General features: G+C 34.8%; 1 long non-coding RNA gene across 1 annotated transcript in view; it reads right to left on the bottom strand.

Annotated features, from left to right (window-relative positions):
* Positions 1–381: 381 nt before the first annotated feature.
* LOC144579701 (uncharacterized) overlaps positions 382–20,797 on the bottom strand; it is a 254,937-nt gene continuing 234,521 nt past the window's right edge. Inside the window, exon 3 of the long non-coding RNA XR_013527862.1 lies at positions 382–486. This is a non-coding gene — a long non-coding RNA (uncharacterized LOC144579701). The remainder of the gene's footprint in view (positions 487–20,797) is intronic.

Genomic DNA, 20,797 nt, shown 5'->3' with positions numbered 1-20,797 from the left:
TTCTTTGCACTAATAGCTGGGCTGGATTCAAAGGCCTCACTATGTGGCTAGCTCAATGGGAACAAAAAAAGTGCATGATTTTGGACAAACCGTATGGGGCGTGAACATGCGGCAAGACATATGGGAGAAACTGCAACACCCTGTGGCTGATTTAACTGCATTCATGTGGTCTCACACTAAAAGGACTCGGTTCCAGGAAATATAGAAGCTGACACTCTAACAAAAACTAGAAGCATCATGCTGGCTCAGGTTGCTGAACTAGTGACCTGGGTACAAAACAAAAGTGGTTAAAGAAATGCAAGGGCAGGCTAGGAGATAACCATGGGGACGGGATTGAGCGAGAAGACAGTGACCTCCCAGCAGCTGCTGCAAACTGTTTACCTTGTTCTCTACTGTGTCCATGGTATAGCCCATATCAAGCAGGACACATTCACAGGGCTGTTCTCCTTGTAGCTGATTGGCAATTAGATTATATAGGACTTCTCCCTGTAAGGAAGGAAGCATATGTTAACTCATGTGGACACTGCTACTAGACTGCTGTAAGGTTTTCCTGCTAAGCAAACTAACCAAGTCAGTACTATTAAAGGGTTAGAGGCTCAAGTACTATGTATGGATATCCCCAGTGCATTGACAGTGACTGAGGGACCCACTTTGCTGGACATGATGTCTATGCCACACAATATAGCATGACACTTCCATTTCCCATATAACCCTCAAGCAGCATGGTTAACTGAATGGAAAAATGTTCTGTTGAAAGCACAGATTCAGAGTTTACTGGGGAAGCCTGCCTTGTCCGAGTGGATGACTGTTTTATCTACAGTCCTTATTTCTTTAAGTCAGCCAAAGAGATGTCTGCCCCATATGATTGGTTGGGACAACCTTTGTCCAAGCCTACCACTGTTTACATATGGTTAATTGAGACAACTTCTTTACTCCCAGACTTGTTTGACAACCAGTGTGTTTTTTGCATAAAGGCAGCAACAAACATGCTACCAGGGAAGGGGATACCCTACTAGGGCTTAAAATGGTAAATCCCCCACACTGGTTAAGTTATTCCTGCCAGAGAGAGGGAAATATCCTGGGTAGTTAGAGTCATCTCCATTGAGCCTATTGAATACTGGACCCATGACCAACGGCTATAAGTGGTCAAGAGGAACATGTCTAGCCAGTGGAATGCTGGTGGGCTCTCTAATATGTTGCACTTTCAACCAAATACTTTGACAACCACTGCTGACATCTCCTGGGCAACATATATGGTATATGGTCCCTTTATAAAAGCCAAGAGCTGTCTCTTTTGTAACTGCTCTACACGAAATCAACCAGCATATGTTCAGAGATGGAGAAGGTCTTACTTTGCAAGTACACTAAATTTCTTTCTTTTCATCCTTAGTTGTTATATTAGGCCATTACTGTAACCAGATGCTGCCTATGAGGCAACTTTTTCTTTATATTCCTGATGAATCAGGTAATATCACTAAATTAATGACTGATATAAAAACACAAATAACCAGTCTCTCAGACCAAATCCCCACTTTGAATGATTGGCTTTGTAGCTGGTTTGGGTCCTGGGGCACCTCGTAACAGAAGCTGCCTCTTGGTTTAAGTATTATACTCACGTGTTGTTAATGTTCTGGTTTTGCCTTCACTGCGGTGCTAACTGCCTGCAATGGAGTCAAAGCACTGTTGCTGAAGCCATACAATATAAAATGTCTTCCCTTTAGGCCCAGAAACTATCACAGAAGAGGTGGACGCTGGGGATTGTAAAGGCTGATTTTGAGGGGTGGAGTGTAGACAAAGAGCCTGTTGCATGGCAAGTGATGCTATCTTGAAGCAAAACTGCCATGGGGACCCATGCTTGACTCGTGCATACCCCAAGGTGTTCTACAGCAAGGTCTTAAGACAACATCAGCAGCACAGATAACCCTTCATAAAGATGCTTATCTAACCTCATCAGCAGTCACAAATTTTGGCAAGAAATCTGAGATGTGACCAGTTTCACATATTTTACTTTAAAAGCTTCCTACTTGGTTATTTGTGTTTTCTGGAGGGTGAATGCAGGGATCCACTGTCTTGTGGTACCTAGAGCTATAACTTCAGTTCATAAGTCCCTATCAAATATTTTCTTTCTAAGAGACTATATTTGTCAGCCTCCTCCTTCAGCCTCTTAGCTACACTGGCCTTTGGGGGTACGTTTGTATAGACCTGTTCACTTTGGAACAACAATTACAGGCATCAACTAAATTAGTGAAAGTACCTTCAGACCCTATACTAAGCCTATGAATCTAAAGTAACCACGGTTGGGAAATACGGATTGCTTGGAAACCACCTAACGTTTCTCTACTAGTTGATTAACAAATCATGAATTATTGTTACCATCTTCTTGTATGTCCACTGGTATAACACTGTTAATCCAGACTCCACAACCCTTATTCAGTGAAAGGGAGGCCATCATTATGCTTCCTTAATTCAAGAAGTATCCATACCCAGGACAGAATTTTAGGATACACCAATACCAAATGCTGACTTAATGTGGTTTGTTGATTGGTCTTACATTTTTAATATAAAAAAGAACAATATCAGGCTTGGTTTTTAAATAGTCTAGTTTTCTTTTAAAATCTCATTCCTTACTGGAAGTCAGCTTGTTCAAATGGCTGATCTGTACGGCCCTCTCTATGGCATACGAAATTACTAAAATAGAAGAGTAAATATAAAACTACTAGCTGGTCTATTTAAAAATAATCCCTTTATTTAAAATGCTGAGGAAAAATAGTAGTTTTAAAATTTTTCTTAGGTATATTTCAGTAATAAACAATGAATACAGTAGTGAATAGATGCCATGACACTACCCTAAAATGATCGCTGTCAAAAAGTAGACACGCATCATCAGAAATGTTCTAAAATTAGATTATGGTAATAGTTGTACACCTCAATTAATTTTCTTAAAGTTATTGAATTGTGTACTTAAAGTAGGTGAATTTCATATAAATTAAACCTCAATAAAGCTGTTTAAAAAAAGTAGAGATAGAAAAAAGTACTAGAAAAACTAGTGCCTTATAAAATACTTAACACACTATTAAAATAAATAAATGCATAATATAGAAATACTCTTAAAATACTATAGCAATATCTTAACAACCATCATTCTAGACAAGCTGTTATGTGTGTCATCCCTATACAAAGCATCATGTAAATCACCAACAAAACTAAAAAAAAGTCCCTTAAGAAGTTCAAGGATCATATCATAAATTCACAGAATATAGCCTGCCAAAGATAAGCTCTAGAAGTGATTAAATTTTAATCATCACCTGATAGCATCAAATGAAATTTCAAATATATGCTTGAAAAAAATCTTCCATGAAACAAAACATCATATAGGGACAAACTTGCCACAATATTAAACCCCGATTGGGACACTTTTGAAGGATAGCACAGAACATAGCCAGTTCTTGCTACATCTGTAGTTAAGTCAATCTGGAAAAGCTGTGGAGGTAGAGCATGGACAAGCTTCATGCCTGAAGGACCTTTCAGTTACCTCCAAATAAGTTTCATGGAGTTGCCTTCCTCCATGGACTATGCATATGGAAATTGAAACGATAGATTTGTTCTTCTGGATGCATTTAAAAATTTTCTTCTGTTGAAAAACCACAACACTCACAATGACTAAAGTGCTATCCTGTTTCACAATTAAGACTTTCCAACTTACTGATCCAGTTACATGGGGCCCATCTAACTGAAACAGTTATCCATGCATTTAAATTATGCCAGGCTTCACCCCTTGCTCAGAAATCTACCTGTTTCCATGACTCCAAATCTTCTGAAAAATGATAAGGAATTTAACATATCTGGAAAGTTACAGCCATTAGTGATCCTCAGCAAATGTTGTCCAGAGCTCTCCAGAGGTAGATGAGCCTGAGAGGTTGATAGCTGACATACAAACCTTGGAGCAAGCTGATGGTTATTATGAAGTAGGAAGCTTCTCCTCACGGCCACTGGAGTAAGAGTCTTCTATGCCATGCTCATCTTTGCACACTCTTGTTTGCTATGGTTTTGGCCATACATCTCTACTAGTTTAAAGTTATTGAACTTCTGATTTAGTCTACCATGTTCTTCTTACTAATAACAATGACTTGCTTAAGTCCAGCTTTAAGTAAAATGCCTACGAATTAAGAAGGCTGTGAGTTAGGCCAGGTGGTAAACATTTTCTTTAAAGAGAAGACAGTAAATAATTTTGGTTTTGTGAGCCACATACAGTCTCTGTCATTTCTTCTTCTTGTTCCTTTCTTCTCTTCCTTTTCTTTTTAGTCTTTCTCCTCTTCCTTCTCCTCCTTTTTCTTGCAAACTTTTAAAAGTGTAGAAATCATTCTTAGCTGTGGTCTTGGTTTACTTCTCAGACCACAGTTTGTTAATCCCAGATTCAAGCCATTCCAAAGATATGACTACACAATATCCTCAATGGACTATGCTCTCTCTCTACAAAAAGTCTAAAGGGATAGGATTTTTTTAAAAGGCTCCTATGTTGATTGCTATATTCATACCAGTTAAACAATTCAAAGAGGTCATCAAAAATATATTCCCTCATATGAGCTGACATAGCCAATAATGGTAGAGCCCAGATCTGCAAATCTAACAAATCAGTTTATTAACAAGTATGTATGGATACCAAAATATTCATAGATTTTCTTTTGGCAAACCAGGGAGGAATCCACACTATTATTACCTGAAATAATGTTATCTAGGAGAAAATAATCTACAGCTGAGATAAAGGAAAACAATCTCGTTGTTTCACATATGTGCAGGGAATTGTTAGGATGGATTCTCTCTTCACTTCTTTTTCAAATATAAATCTTCTGCTTCTACTTATTTATCTTGCTGTTTATTGTCTATTGCACAGGATCTTAGAGGCTTCTGAACAGTCACTCTCCTGATAGATGATTCTACAAATGATTAAAGGAAAAGCAGGATAAAATACATGCTGATCACCTCTCAAACTAAAAATCAGATGTCCATAATAATCAAAGCTTTATCTGCAAGAAGAATGAATACCTGTTGTGACAATATGAACAATCCTAATGTCTCCTGCAGCTTTGGCTGAATGAGGACTGAAAGGGAAACAAAATAAAACAGTTCTGCAAAATTAGGAAAAGACTGATTGTTCTGTAGCCTTGGCAATAAGTAGTCACTAAAACCAATTTTAAAGCTGTTCAATTGATCAATAGCAACTTTAGTGAACAGGTTTTGTAAGCCAGTCAATCAGTGTCAGCACCTTGATTTTAAAAGTTAGCCAATCAGAGATTTACTCAATTCCTTTGTCAAAAGATGTGCATTTGTATGCCCACCAATCAGCAATCATCTTCCTTGGGATTCTACTGATGAAATCAATTAATGTATGCATCTGCAAGTCTATGCACTTCTGAACTCCTTGCTTCCCAGAGCTCTGTGTAAGATCAGCATTGGTCTCTACTTGGAATCTGTAACTGATCAACATCAAGCTTCCTTGAAGCAATAAATTTAGCATTTTTATTTCAGATATTGAACAGTGTTTCACCATGACAAAAGTCTGTGTCTCTTCTCAGTTACATAAAACTATCTGATACTCCTGTTGTCAATTTTTTCATATATGCCATGCTTTTATGTTCAGTGTAGTTGTATAATATATTTTTATATTGAGCAAGGCAAGTTTATTTTATTACTTTCCTTATAAAATCACTTTTCTGTTTTTTTCATTTGACATTTAGTTTCATTTGTCCAAATTCTTACAAAAAGAGACGAGGCACTTTGAAATTATATTCATTCTATAAATTAATGTGGGAAGTATGGATGTCTTTATACTAGTGTATTCCTGAGTATTAACATATCTTTTTTATTTACTTAAGACTTTTTAGATGTATGATTCTTAATTTATGTTAAATTACTTTGCTGATGTTTCATATATTTTATACTACTGTGGTAAATCTATTTTTTGTTTTCTTTTTAATCGATTATTTATTAATGGTATCTCAAAACTCTTGGGCTGAATAATTTTATTTGTACTGGAACACCCTGTTGAACATTTCCTTATTTTTCTAACAATTACTCCCTTGATTTTATTAAATTCCTAATTCTCAAGGAGGGGTTCACTTATTCGTAGGAATACAGTGTTTGGCAACCTCTCAGGGGTTAATACAAAATCACGGACTAAACAAACTCTTTCTTGGAACATCAATTTTACTCAATTTTAGGAAACATTTGGTTTATATTAAGATAAGCATGGATGTATAGAAAGTTCTTACATTAATAGGTTCTTGGAAACTGTGACTTTAAGTGAAACATATAAAGAAACCCATGTATTTTTTTCAACAACATTAAAATGAAATGATGTTAAACAAGCAGTAGGGGACCGGCTGTACATTCTTTCACTGTAAGTCACACTTTCCGAGAAGCTATAATGATGCTAATGAGGACTGTATTACATATCTAGACTCGTATTTTAGTACACCAGTTAACATGATTCCCTGAGTTTCTCAAGAGTGATACATTCTCTTTCCTCTGTTATTCAGGGCATTTTAAGGGAGAAAGTAGACCAAAGGCTTTTCTATTAATTTTAAGCTCTGTAAGTTCAGTTGTTCTATCAAATGTAGTGTTCCCAGTACTCATCATAACATTTGAAACATAGTGCAGGTGCAATAATTATTTGTTGAATGAAATATTTTATCCTTAAACATTTTCAGGTAGATAATTGTATCTTTATGGAAATACTTTTTCTTGTTTTTCAATATTTTCTTACTTCATCCTGCCTATTGATGTTGTCTATACTCCAGAATATTTAAAGAAATGTTAAATGAAAGTGACGAGAGCTACTTATTTGTTTTCTTCCTGACAATTAAAAATGCCTTTCAAATGTTACTGCTTATGGTGATATCGTTGGTGTACTTCAAATGGGTATCTTAACAGACATTAATTATTCTTTTATAATTCTGCAGATTTTGAAATCAAGACAGGTATAAGATTTTAACATCTATATAAAATCTATTAAATTACCCGACAGATAGAATAGAAAAATAACAGTTTTGGGCTATTCTTGAGATCCTAGGATACATCATGAGACTGACTGTGGTGGATTATTCTCTTAATACATTTTTTATGTTGATTTGGCAATATTTTACTCAGGTTTTTCATAGGTATGATTTGTGTACAATTGATTGTGTGTGTTGTATGCCATTTTGGTCATTTTTATTATCAGGAAAATTCTTCATTTATAAAAGTATTTTTTTTTAAATTCTGAAATATATAACTAAGGACTGTTATATTTTTTGGAAAATGTGAAAGACAAGCTATAGCCATTTGAAATCATTTAGGAAGATTTTTTTTTAAATTCCAGTTTCCTTAATGATTATTGGTTAAGCAACTTCTTGAATTATTTTGGATCATTTCAGATTTTTTTAAATGAGCATTCATTGATATTCTAAATTATTAATATCCAATGTAACAATTATTTTTGGTAAATTACATTAAGTTTCTATTATTTTTTATAGTTTTTCTCTTTTCTATTTCTTTGACTTGTTTCTCCATTTTTGACAATTAGATTTTTAAATTAAATTATTGAATTTCTTCAAAGGATAATTGATTGATTGATTTTTAAATTTCTTTTTCTAATCTCTGTTATATTTATTGTGCCCTTCATTCAACTTTTCTTGGGGTTAATTTTTTTAGTTATTTGCTATTTTATAGACTTTTGAATTGTGTTTACTATTCATCTTTTCCTCCGCCATTTTTGCCTAATGAGGAAAGAATTTAAGAATACTAATTTGCTTGTAATCAATTTATGTCTCTCCTCAATGGTCTCTATTTGTATAATCAATTGATACTTTTTTCTTACAATTTTCAATCCAAGTTTTTAATCATGCTTATGGTAACAACACAAAGAGAACTGAAAAGAAAACAAAAAATGTAGTCTCATCCTCTAACTACCTCTATCCCAATGTCTTTCCTTAACAGAAATGATGCTCCTTTCAGTATGTCTCTTGTTTTCACATTAAAAACTTGTAATTAATATAAATTTTACCTATCATATAAATATATTTAAATATAAAATAAATATGCATAGAAAATATAAAGTAACATAAATAACACAATGGTTTCCATGTTTTGGCTGTTACCAATTCACATGCACTTAGCATAGATGAGGAATTAGCTGTGATAGTTCATTCTTTCACTTCTGCTCTTTGCTCTCATTCTCCAGATGTGTATCATTGTATTGTTGAAATTAATAAAAGTATTTACACTTGTATGATGATGTAAATGCTGTCTGCAGAATCAAATGTATGATGACTCTACTTCCTACCTATAGCAGAGACAGGAAATTTGGGTATTTTTTATTTATTTTTCGTTTTGTAATGACTTCCTTTCTAATAACCCTCCTCTATCCCAAACCAAAGCTCTGTAACATTAGATTTTCCTTTTATAATCAGAAAGCCTTTCTATTTCTGTTTGTCTTTACCTTCTCTCTGTGTTTTCAGAACCTTTAACTGCCTTATACAGCATTATAGTTCTTCTTAATTTGATTTCTTTTTTGAGAATGTGAAGGTTGCCTTAATTTCTTGACATAATAATAAAACTTATTTTCTCCTCGATTATAAGGCAAATTGGCTAATGTCCTGCCTCACTCCCGAGCTGCTTCACTAACTTTTTCCATTCTATCTGGGATTATAGGTTCATCACATTATTATGCAATCTAATACATTTTATTCAGAAAAGCTAGACTATGACATATGTGTTCTATCATGTTATGTATTTGCAGTAGCCATTTAAAATTTATCATATGTATTTAATCCATTCCATTAATCACTTTATGTAATATGATTTTGCCATTCTTGATTTATAGGCTTTTTTTTAGATGCATCGGCTTATTTCTTTGTATGATTGTCCGATGGGGATTAATTTTCTGTCTTCTTATCTGAGCATGTTTACATTGTTTTTGCATGTGTGTCACAGCTTGACTTACTGTCTAATTCTCTGATCAAAATTACTCTATTTCTGTGGCAAGGAAACCTGAGAAGAGCCTTATTTTGGTTCTGTTGTAAGTTGCCCAATGTGATGCTCTCAGGGTTCCTCTGTGTCAAGAGAAAGGGAAGTAAGGAGGAAGACATATGGGGACTGACCAAAGGGAGTGTGTGGATCAGGTTAAGGAGCATGCAGAGGACAGGGGCATTCATGGAGACTCTAGCAGGACATTGTCTCACAGGCAATCATTCCAAATTAGACACCTCCACATCACAAGGAATTCAGTACCACAATTTGGGCAGGCAGCCAGAGTTCCCAGTTACAGTGAGTAAAATCCGAGTGCCCACAGTGTCCTGGGCAGGGGGAGTTAGAATGTAACTGAGTTGAGACTTTGGGGCCTGCTGTGGCAAGGGGCAAGGGGAAACAGGAACTTGAAGAAGGGATTGGCCCTAGCAGCAGGCTGGAGAATTTTGGAGATTTCCTTGGCTAAGGTGAGACACGGAGCCAGCGATTACCAACTGTCCTGGATCAGATAACTCTAACCAAGAGTTTGTTGGCCCCAACTTCAGCCAGTTCCTAGACTGATGAAAGCAACCAAGCAGATAAAAGATATCACTCCAGAGCCCAAAGGAATGACAGGAATAATGTGGATCTAAGAAGTCCTTCTCAGCTGTGGGAATAGAGGAATCCCTCTTGAGCTAGTAGAGGGAGGGACAGGAAGGGGAGGGCTCTGAAAAGAATCTGCTTCAAAAGAACTTGATTTAAACTTTAAAAAGACGGTTCAACTTAGTAAATTGGATTAGTTTTTTTTTTTTAACCAAACTGGTCTAAATTTATTCTACTACATAGTGAATTATGAGAAAGGGAAGATAATTTTAAAGAAATAAATGAGCTAAAATGCAAGTTGAGCTATATATTGAATATACCTTTCCAGTCACTTTTTTAGGGTTCAGATCACTCTCTGGCTTCTAAATTTTTCCAATGAGTTCTGAATTCTGTGCATATAAATGATCATCATTTTTCTATCTATTGGATATATTCTTTCTCTGGCGGTTCTCTGGCGGTTCTCTGTCCCTATGCAAGTATCTTCTCTCAGCAGTTTCTTCTTTATCTTTTTTTCTTCTGTATTCTAGGTGAATATTCCATGTTGGTCTTCTCTCACTGATTTGATTGTCTGTGGTGTCAATTCTATGATTCCTTGCCTCCCAAGTCTATTTTAATTCTGCTATTGTTTTTTTAATGTAAATGAAAATTTTCAAAATCTAAAAAATAATAGGATAACACAGTAGTAAATCATATACACTGGTGATATGGCCGTGGAGGTGAACTGCTTGGATGTCTTGTCAGAAGGACCTTGCACTGCAGCTGTGAGGAGTTCAGTTAGCTGAGAGCCTCCAGATGCAACACTTGGGGATTTGCCCATTCATGCCAAGATCTTTCTCCAGGACAGCCTGCAGCCAGTGTGGGATCACAGCTGGGACATGAAGGCCTGACCATTTCTACCCAATCTGGGACTCCTCTGATGGGTGCTTGCTTGGTGGGTTGGCTGACATCCCATCTGAAGCTCTGCTCTTCAATTCTGCTTCCTCCTTCCTGTTCTTTCATAGGTGTTGAATGTGCTTCATGGCCTGAGGACTTTCCCTGACTAATTCCTGTTCTCTTCCCCTTCATCTTTTGCAGGATTTACCCCCAAGAAACCTCTATCCTCCAACTTTACAGCATTAGCCTTTTGTAGAAAAGCAACTGACACAACCAAACAACTCCTCTTAACTATTTAGATTTTCCCACATTCAAATCATGTATTCATTCTCTAATTTTCATGTAATTGCTGAAGTATTTTAAACAAATCCCAAGCATCATGTAATTTTATTTCTCCATATTTTGTCATACATCACTTAAAAATATGAAAAATGTGTATGTTCATAATTATTCCTTATTAATATACATGAATAATTATTCCCTAATATCCCCCAAAACCCAATACAGAATCAAATGTTTCCAGTTGTTTCAAAAAATGTATGAAGCAAAGTCTCTGTGTCTTAATTCTCTTTTTTGCTGTTATCTTTTAAAATCTGCATTATTTTAGTACTTCAGTCAGGTCATTTAGAATCTTTTTTCATGCATTTTTTTTCATTTATAGTTTCTTGCTTTTCTTCTATATAGTCCATATGAGCTTTGGACATATATGTTTTGGACAAAACTCATATATTAGTTTGAGCAACATTAATCAAATTTCTTCTGAAATGTTTGTCTTTTTTTGTTTGTTTGTTTGTTTTTTGAGACAGAGTTTTGCTCTTGTTGCTAGGCTGGAGTGTAATGGCACTATCTGGGCTCTCCGCAACCTCCACCTCTGGGGTTCAAGTGATTCTCCTGCCTCAGCATCCTGAGTAGCTGGGATTACAGGCATGCACCACCATGCTCAACTATTTTGTATTTTTAGTACAGACAGGGTTTCTCCATGTTGGTCAGGCTGGTCTCAAACTCCTGACCGCAGGTGATCCACCCGCCTCAGCCTTCCAAAGTGTTCAAATTACAGGCATGAGCCATCGTGCCCGGCCAAATTTTGCCTTTTTAAAGATAAAATTAGAAACATTTTCTTAATCTTTAAAATAATGGTTCCTTTGTCTTGTGTGTTTACAGAATGGCTCCCTTTTCTGTTTATTCCTATTAAAAGGGGAAAGCTATATTTATTTCTAGATTTTACAACAGACAGGGTGGAATAATCTAGATTCCTTTAATATATACTCGTGTAAAAGATTTTCCCTCTCAGATTCAAACCAAAATTTTCAAGTTGGTGGAATTTACAGTGGCTGGCTGGCATTCCTCCCAAGCAAGTCTCCTGAATTGAGGTTGGATCTTCTGATTCAGCCATAGGATTTTCTAATCCAGCTAGATAGACTCAGTTTTCAGTTCTTTGAACAATCTGGAGGCACTTCAAAATGGTTTTCTGCAATTCCTTTGAAGAGAATGACGCTGCTTGGATTCATAGGGTAATCCATGTTGATAAAGCCATTTTAATCAACTTTGTAAATAATGCACATGCCAACTAGACTTTTGACATCTCATGTTCTCTTATGTTGAATGTCTGATATAATTGTCAGTTTCTTTTATATTTTCATGGGTATTTTAATGAAAAGTTGAGCAGGAATATTTTGGGGCTGGTTCCATTTTAACCTAGATATGTATAAATACCATAATTACAGTTTATTTGCAGGTATTTGCAGGATTCTGCCATAATATAGGTAAGAAATATAATCAACAAAATGCACAATTTTGTTGCTTTCTCCATTATTTCTTATAAGAGAGAGGAAAAAACCCAAAATATAAATATGCATCTGGGGAGAGGACTGTATTAAACAGAAGTTGTGACACATGTTACTAAGAATTCACTAAATATTTCAATTTGTAAAGCATGTATAGCTATAAACTTTGATTAATTCCCATTGAAACTATGAATCTAATTCAGGTGGTGATTATGAAATGCGTCATTGACAACAGGGTTTTATCAATGGAAAGAACTTTTTCTAAAATTGAGTAGTAGATTTTCTTAGCATGTGATGCAGCTAGTCTTCTTTTCCTAAAGAAAAGAAGGGATTTTTAATGAAAATAATTATATAAAATCACATATACAGCTTTTCATAGAAAAGTGTGCCTCTAGTGTACATTACTATTTACCACATTTTATAGTAATTCATATCTCAAAATGTCAAACAGAATATGATTTAAGGTAAGATTTATATATTTGTTATTACCTTTTTCTCTTTTAAATCTGTTTTTCCTTTTGTTTTCAAAGTGGGTAGGAGTTAGTGTCTGAAGTGTTTCTCTTAGGTGCTCTCTCTTTTAGAGGATGAGAAGGCTGTTGATTTCCTTGTTCTTTGCTTTTTCTGGCGATGGCGCCAAAGTCTTTAACTATTTGCTTTATGTTTATGCCCCTTTTAAATTCCTGATTCTGAAAAAGAATTTCCAGCTCTGGTGACTCTTCTATAACTTGTTTCCTGTCATTAAAAACATCTTTTTGTTTCTCCACAGGGTTTATCAGAACTAAATCTTTATGTATTCCCTTTTGGACTAAGCAAAATTAAAATTTGAAGTAAAGTTGCCCTCTTTGTGTGGTTTATCTGTTTTTTGCTCCTCACTAAATTAGAAAGGTGTTTTTTTTTCTTAGAATGATACTACTATACTTCTTTCTACTATTCCTTACCAATACTCAACATTGCTTGATAAATTCAGTTACAGAATTTTAGAGCTGCCTTTTACGGCATAAACTATGTCTTTTATTTTAAAAGAGATGGGGCATTTTGATAATAAAAGTTTTATACATTGAGTGAAATGCAAATTATGTGCTTATACACTCATGTACACCATGACATCTGCCTAAGAAAGTCTGCATAAATATATTTAACCCATGATTATACCTGAGCTGTTTTATATTTATTTGCTATCATGAGTCATCTGCTCAGCTGGTTATCTAATCTACAGAAATATAGGTTTTAAAAGAAATTTAGAGTGGACAGTTTTAAGTCATCATTCCCAATTAAAACAAATGCACATTTCTATTACCCCGTAACTATCCACATTCACGAAATCATTGCAAAATAGCTGACTGGAGCTGAAGTATTTATCAGTGCTTTGTTAAAATTGTATACATGCAATATTCTTTAATATTCCTTTTTATCATTCTCAGTTTTCTTGATTTCATTTAGTCATTTGAAATTCTAAAACACAAATGGTTTTAAACTTGCAGTGTCTTTTTGTAGGGAGAGAGATTAATTTTTTTAACTAATTTCTTATTTTACATAAGTGTAGACACTTACTTGTAAGAAATAACATTAGAGATCTTGTGTACCCTTTACTTATTTTCCTGCAATAACCCTTTCAAAAAAACAAAACAAAAAACAAAACGAAAAACACTTCCAAAGCAAGTATAATATCATGACCAGGATAGTGACGTTGATGAGTCCAGATATAAAACAGTTTCATCACCACAGGCTCTCTCATGCTCCCCTTTCAATGCCACATCCACTTCCTTTTCATTCTCTTCTTAACTGGGACACCATTAATCTGTTGTTGATTTCTATAGTTTTGTTATGTCAAGAACGTTATTTAAATGGAATCATACCGTTTGTGACTGAGATCTTTTTTTTTTAAACACAATGCTTAACACAAAGCTCTGGAGATTCATTCAGGTATTTGTGTATATCTGTGTACATTTCTGTTGTTGCCAAGTAGTCTTCCATTATGTGGATACACTACAGTTGATTTCAATGATTCACCTGTTGAAGGACATCTAGATTTTTTGCAGTTTTTGCCTACTAGAAATAAAGTTGCTATAAACATTTGTGTATGGTATTAATTTTTGGTTTTCTTTTGCTATACTCTCTTTATCTGGTTTTGTTATCAAAACAAAACTTCACAAAATGTAGTAGAACAGTTTCTTCCTCTTTTATTTTCTAAAGAAATTTTGTAGAATTAAAATTAATTCTTTTTAAAATTTCAATAAAGGGATATGAGATGGCCAAAATTTCAAATGCTTCACTGTCCCTGCACCCCCCAATTCCCACTGAAGAACACCAATCAAACAACTATCTACACACAAAAAAGCACCTTCATAAGAAACAAAAATCAGGTGAGCATTCCAGTATGGTTGTAACTTGACATCACAGAAAGAGGTGTAGTGGAAGAGGGCATGAAAGACAGTCTTGAGTCACCAATGACATTTCTCCCCTAACCCCTGGGAGCAGCTGTGTGGTGCAGAGAGAGAATCTATGCTCTTGGGAGAGGGAGAGCACAGGGATTGTGAGATGTTGCATTGAACTCAGTGCTGCCCTGTCATAGCAGAAAGCAAAACCAGGTCGAACTCAGCTATGTCTGCCCATACAGGGAGTATTTAAACCAGCCCTAGCCAAAGGGGAATCACTCATCCCAGTGGTCAAAACTTGAGTTCCAGCAACCCATATCACCATGGGCTAAAGTGCCACTGGGGAGCTAAATGAGCTTGAAGAGCAGTCTAGGCTGCAAGGAGTGCAACTCATAGATGAGTCCTAGCGCTGAACAATGCTCACAGCCAGTAGACTTCAGAAGCATGTGACCTACTGAAATACCATCTGAGGCAGCTCAGAGAGTACTTGTGCCCTCCCCCTGCTGACACCCTAATCCCAGGCTGCACAGCTTGTAGCTCTAAAAAAAAACTCATTTCTTCCACTTGAGGAGAGGAGAAGGAAGAATAAATTGGCTTTGGCTTGCATTTTGGATACCAGCTCATCCACAGCAGTATAGGACACTGGTCAGAGTCATAAGGTCCTTTTTCTAAGTTCTGGCTCCCAGATGATATTTCTAGACACATTCTGGGCCAGAGGAACCCATTGCCTTGAAGGGAAGGACCCAGTCCTAACAAGATTCATTACCTGATGCCTAAGAGCTCCTAGGCCATGATAATTCAGAAAATAGACAGCAGTGATACTCGGGTATTGTGCCATAGGCCTTGGGTGAGACTCTGAGACTAGCTGGCTTTAGGTGAGACTCAGAATATTTTCAGCGGTGGTGGATATGAGTTTCAGAAATCAATAACAAGAGTAATTTTGGAAACTATGCATACACATGGAAATTAAACAATATGCTTCAGAATGACCAGTCAATCAATGAAGGAATTAAGAAGAAAATTGAAAAATTTCTTGAAACAAATAATAATGGTAATACAATATACCAAAACCTATGGGATAAAGTGAAAGCAGTACTAAGAGAAAAGTTTAGAGCTATATGTGCATACATCAGAAAAGAAGAAAAACTTCAAATAGACAACCAAACAATGCTTCTTAGAGAAAGAGAAAATCATGAGTTAATCAACCCCAAACTTAGTAGAAAAAAAAAAAATAAATATCAGAACATAAATAAATTTGAAATGAAAAATATATAAAAAGCAACAAAACAAAAATTTGTTCTTTTTGAAAAGATAAAATTGAAAAACCTTTAGTCAGACTAAGAAAAAGAAGACACAAATAAATGAAATTAGAGATTAAAAAGGAGACATTATAACTGACACTGAAGAAATTCAAAGAATCATTAATAGCTACTATGAGCAACTATATGACAATAAGTTGGAAAATCTAGAAGAAATAAACAAATTTCTAGACACATACGACCTACCAAGATTAAACCATGAAGAAATTCAAAGCCTAAACAGACCAGTAACAAGTAATGAAATTGAAGCCATAATAAAAAGTCTCCTGGGACCTGATAGCTTCACTGCTGAATTCTACCAAACATTTAAAGAACTGGTATCAATTCTACTTAAATTATTTCACAAAATAAAGGAGGAAGGACTACTTCCAAATTCATCTTACAAGGCCCGTATTACTCTGAAATCAAAATGAGATAAAGACACATCAAAACAACAACAATAACACCTACAGGCCAGTATTACTGATGAATATTAGTGTAAATCTTCAGCAAAATACTAGCAATCCAAATTCAACAATACATTGAAAAGATCATTCATCGTTACCAAGTGGGATTTTTCCCTGGGATGCAAGCATGGTTCAACACAGGCCAATTAATGTGATACATCATATCAATAGAATGAAGGATAAAAACCATATGATCATTTCAATTGATACTGAAAAAAGTATTTGATAAAATTCAACATCAGTTTATGATAAGATCCCTTATGAAACTGGGCATAGAAGAAACCTACCTCAACATAATAAAAGCCATATTTGACAGACCCATAGCTTGAATCATCCTGAATGAGGAAAACTGAAAGCCTTTCCCCTAAGATCTGGAACATGACAAGGATGCCCAATTTCACTACTGTTATTTAACATAGTATATAGAAACTTTTAGTTAGAACAATCAGACAAGAGAAATAAATAAAGGGCATCAAAATTGCAATGGAAGAAGTAAAATTATTCTTGTTTGCAGATGATATACTCTTATAAGAAAAACCTAATAACTCACCAAAAATAATATTAGAACTGATAAACAAATCCAGCAAAGTTGCTGGATACAAAATCAACGTACAAAAATCAGTAGCATTTCTCTATGCCAACAGTGAGCAACCTGAAGAAGAAATTTTGAAATGTAATCCCATTTACAATAGCCACAGATAAAATTAAATACCTAGGAATCAAGATGTGAAAGATCTCTATAATGAAAGCTGTAAAACACTGATGAATAAGAAGAGAACACCAAAAAAATAGAAAAATAGTCCATGTTCATGAATTAGAAGAATCAGTATTGTTACAATGTTTATACTACCCAAAGCTAAGCAATTCCAATCAAAATTCCAATGATTCTTAACAGAAATAGAAAAAGTCCTGAAATGTAAATAGAACCACGAAAGACCACAAATAGACCGATCTATCTTAAGGAAGAAAAACAAAACTAGAGACATCTACATTTCCTGACTTTAAATTACACTACAGAGCTATAGTAACCAGAATGGCATGATACTGGCATAAAAACAGACACACAGACCAGTGGAACAGAATAGAGAACCCAGAAATAAATGCATACCCCTACTGTGAAGTAATTTATAACAAATGTGCCAATATACATTGGGGAAAGGATAGTCTCTTTAATAAATGATGGGGGAAAAATTAGATATCCATATGCAGAAGAATGAATCTAGATCACTATCTCTCACTATATACAAAAACGAAATAAAAAAGATTAAAGAGTTAAATCTCAGGCACTAAATTATGAGACTACTACCACAACACATTGAGGAAACTCTCCAGGACATTGAACTGGGCAAAGCATTCTTGAGTAATACCCCACAAGCATAGGCAACTAAAGAAAAAAATGGACAAATAGGATCACATCAAATTAAAAAGATTCTATACAGCAAACAAAACAATCAACAAAGTGAAAAGACAACCCAGAGAATGGGAAAAAAATTCGCAAACTATCCATCTGACAAGCGATTGATAACAAGGGCATATAAGGAGCTCAAACAACTATATAGGAAAATAATCTAATAATCTGACTAAAAAATTGACAAAAGACCTGAAAGACATTTCTCAAAAGAAGACATACAAATGGAAAACAGGTATATGAAAAGGTTCTCAACATCACTGATCATCAGAGAAATGCAAATCAAAAACTACAATGAGATGTCATCTCACCTCAGTTAAAATGGCTTTTATCAAAAAGACAGACAATAATAAATGCTGACAAGGATGTGGAGAAAAGGGAAGCCTCATGTAATTTACCCAATGTAAATTACTACAATCACTATGGAGAACAGTTTGGAAGTTCCTCAGAAAAGTAAAAATAGAGCTACCATATGGTCCAGCAATCCCATTCCTAGGTATATGCCCAAAAGAAAGGAAATCAGTATATCGAAGAGATATCTGCTCTCCCATGTTTATTGCAGCACTATCCACAATAGCCAAGATTTGTAAGCAACCTAAGTGTCTATTAACAGATGAATGAAGAAAGAAAATGTAGTACATATACATTATGGAGTACTATTCAGCTGTGAAAAAGAATGAGATCCTGTCAATTGCAACAAGGATGGAACTGGAAGTCATTATACTAAGTGAAATAGGCCAGACACAGAAAGACAAACTTTGACTGTTATCACTTATTTGTGGAAACTAAAAATTAAAATAATTGAGCTCATGGAGATAGAAGAAGTATGAATAGCAGAGGCTGGGAAGGGTAGTTGGGATGGTGTGGGACAGAGTGGGGATGATTAATGGGCACAAAAGATAGGAAGAATAAATAAGACCTAGTATTTACTAACACAACAGTGTGACTATAGTCAAAAATAATTTAATCGTACATTTTAAAGTAATTAAGAGAGTAAAAGTGGATTGTTCATAACACAAATGATAAATGCTTGAGGGGATGGATACTTCACTTACCCTGGTGTGATTATTATGCATTTCATGCCTTTATCAAAACATCACATGTAACCCATATATATCTCTATCTCTATCTATCTATCTATCTATCTATCTATCTATCTATCTATCATCATCTATCTATCTACTATGTAACCACAAAAAATAAAAACAATAAGTAAACAAGTAAACAAAAAAATAAAAATTTGATAGAATTTTCCTGTATAAACATCTGCTTCTGGAGATTCTTCTCTGGGAAACTTTTTTTCTGAATAATTATAGGGCTATTCAAATGATCGATTTCAAATAAGGTGAGTGGTGGTAATTTATGTTTTAATAGGGATTGGTTCATTTCATGTAAGTTGTCAATTTTATGTATTTAGAGTTGTGCATAATTTTTCCTCATAATCCTTTTGATATCTGCACTTTCTGACTAATAGCCATGTTGGTGCATACGGTACATTGCTACATCTGGGTACCTCTCTTTTTTTCTTCGTTAGTCTTGCTATTTCTGTGTCAATTTTACTGATCTTTTCAAAGTGAATTCCTTGTAGATAGCATATATCTGGATCATGTTTTTAAGCCACACTAGCAATATTTTTTCTTTTAACTGATATGTTTACATCATTTACACTGAAAGTGAATATTGATGTGTTAAGACTTATCTGTCAATTCTTTTCAGTTTTTTAACTTCTGTTTTTTATTTCTCTTTGTTTCCTACTTTCCCATCAGCTTACTTAAACATTTTTTAAGAATTTCATTTGTATGTATCTGTAGTGTTTTTGAATGTATCTATTTCTATAGTTCTTTCAGTGGTTGCTCCATATATTACATTTTATATGCATAACTTCACAGTCTTATGGTGTCTTCATTTTACTATTAATAGTTTTAGTATAGAAACCTTACTTTCTTGTAACTTTATTCTTCCTCATTCAGAATATAACTGCTCTAAATATTTCTTCTACACAGATTTATAATCACATCATACAGTGTTATAATTTTTCCTTTAACCATCAAACATAATTCATAAGACTTAAGAAGAGAAGGCAAGTCTACCATATATACCTATATTTTTGTCTTTTTTGGATGTTTCAATATTTCTTACTTATCATTAATTTCATGTTTATAGAACTTTCTTTCTTGTTTTAAGGTAGGTCTTATAGGGACAAATTATCTTAGTTTCCCTTCATCTGATGTCTTGATTTCTCCTCATTTCTGAAAGTTATTATCTCTGAACATAGGATTGGGTATTGACAACCCTTTTCTTTTAGGATTTGAGAAGTGTTGTGGCATTTTCTTCTGTTCTCCATAGTTTCTTATAATGAAAGTATTTTCATTTGAATTGTTGCTCTCTGGTAGGCAAGCTATCATCTCAATCTTGCTACTTTCAAGGTGCTTTTCTTAGACCTCAGTTTTCAGATGTTTGACTATGATGTGTGTTAGTGTGTACTTTTTGGGTTTATCCTGCTTGGGGTTTTCTCAGCTTCTTGAACCTTTCAGTTTACATTTTTGCCAGTTTGGAAGATTTCACCCATTACATCTTTGAGCACTTTTCCAGCCTGCCCTCTTTCTCCTCTCCTTCCAGGACTTCAATGAGTACAATGTTACATCTTTTGTTATAGTCCCATTGGTTCCTCTTTATTTTCTTCAGTCTATTTCTCTTTCTTAGATGGAGAATATTATTGTCCTGTGTTTCAGTTCACTAATACTTTCCCTTTGTCTTCTCCATTCTGCTGTTGTATCTGTCCACTAAAATTTCTATTTCTTTTTCTTTTCTTTTCTTTTTTTCAATGAGACAGAGTCTCACTCTGCCACCCTGGCTAGAGTGCAATGGCAGGATCTCCGTTCCCTGCAACTGCCACCTCCCAGGTTCCAGCAATACTCCTGCTTCAGCCTCCCAATTTTATATCTATTATTTCTTTACTGAGACTCTCTAGCTCTTTGCTGATACTTTTTGCTTTTTTGCTTGTTTC

This window comes from Callithrix jacchus, chromosome 16 (genome assembly GCF_049354715.1).
Source record: "Callithrix jacchus isolate 240 chromosome 16, calJac240_pri, whole genome shotgun sequence".
NCBI lineage: Eukaryota > Metazoa > Chordata > Mammalia > Primates > Cebidae > Callithrix > Callithrix jacchus.
This window is presented reverse-complemented; position numbering and strand designations above follow the sequence as displayed.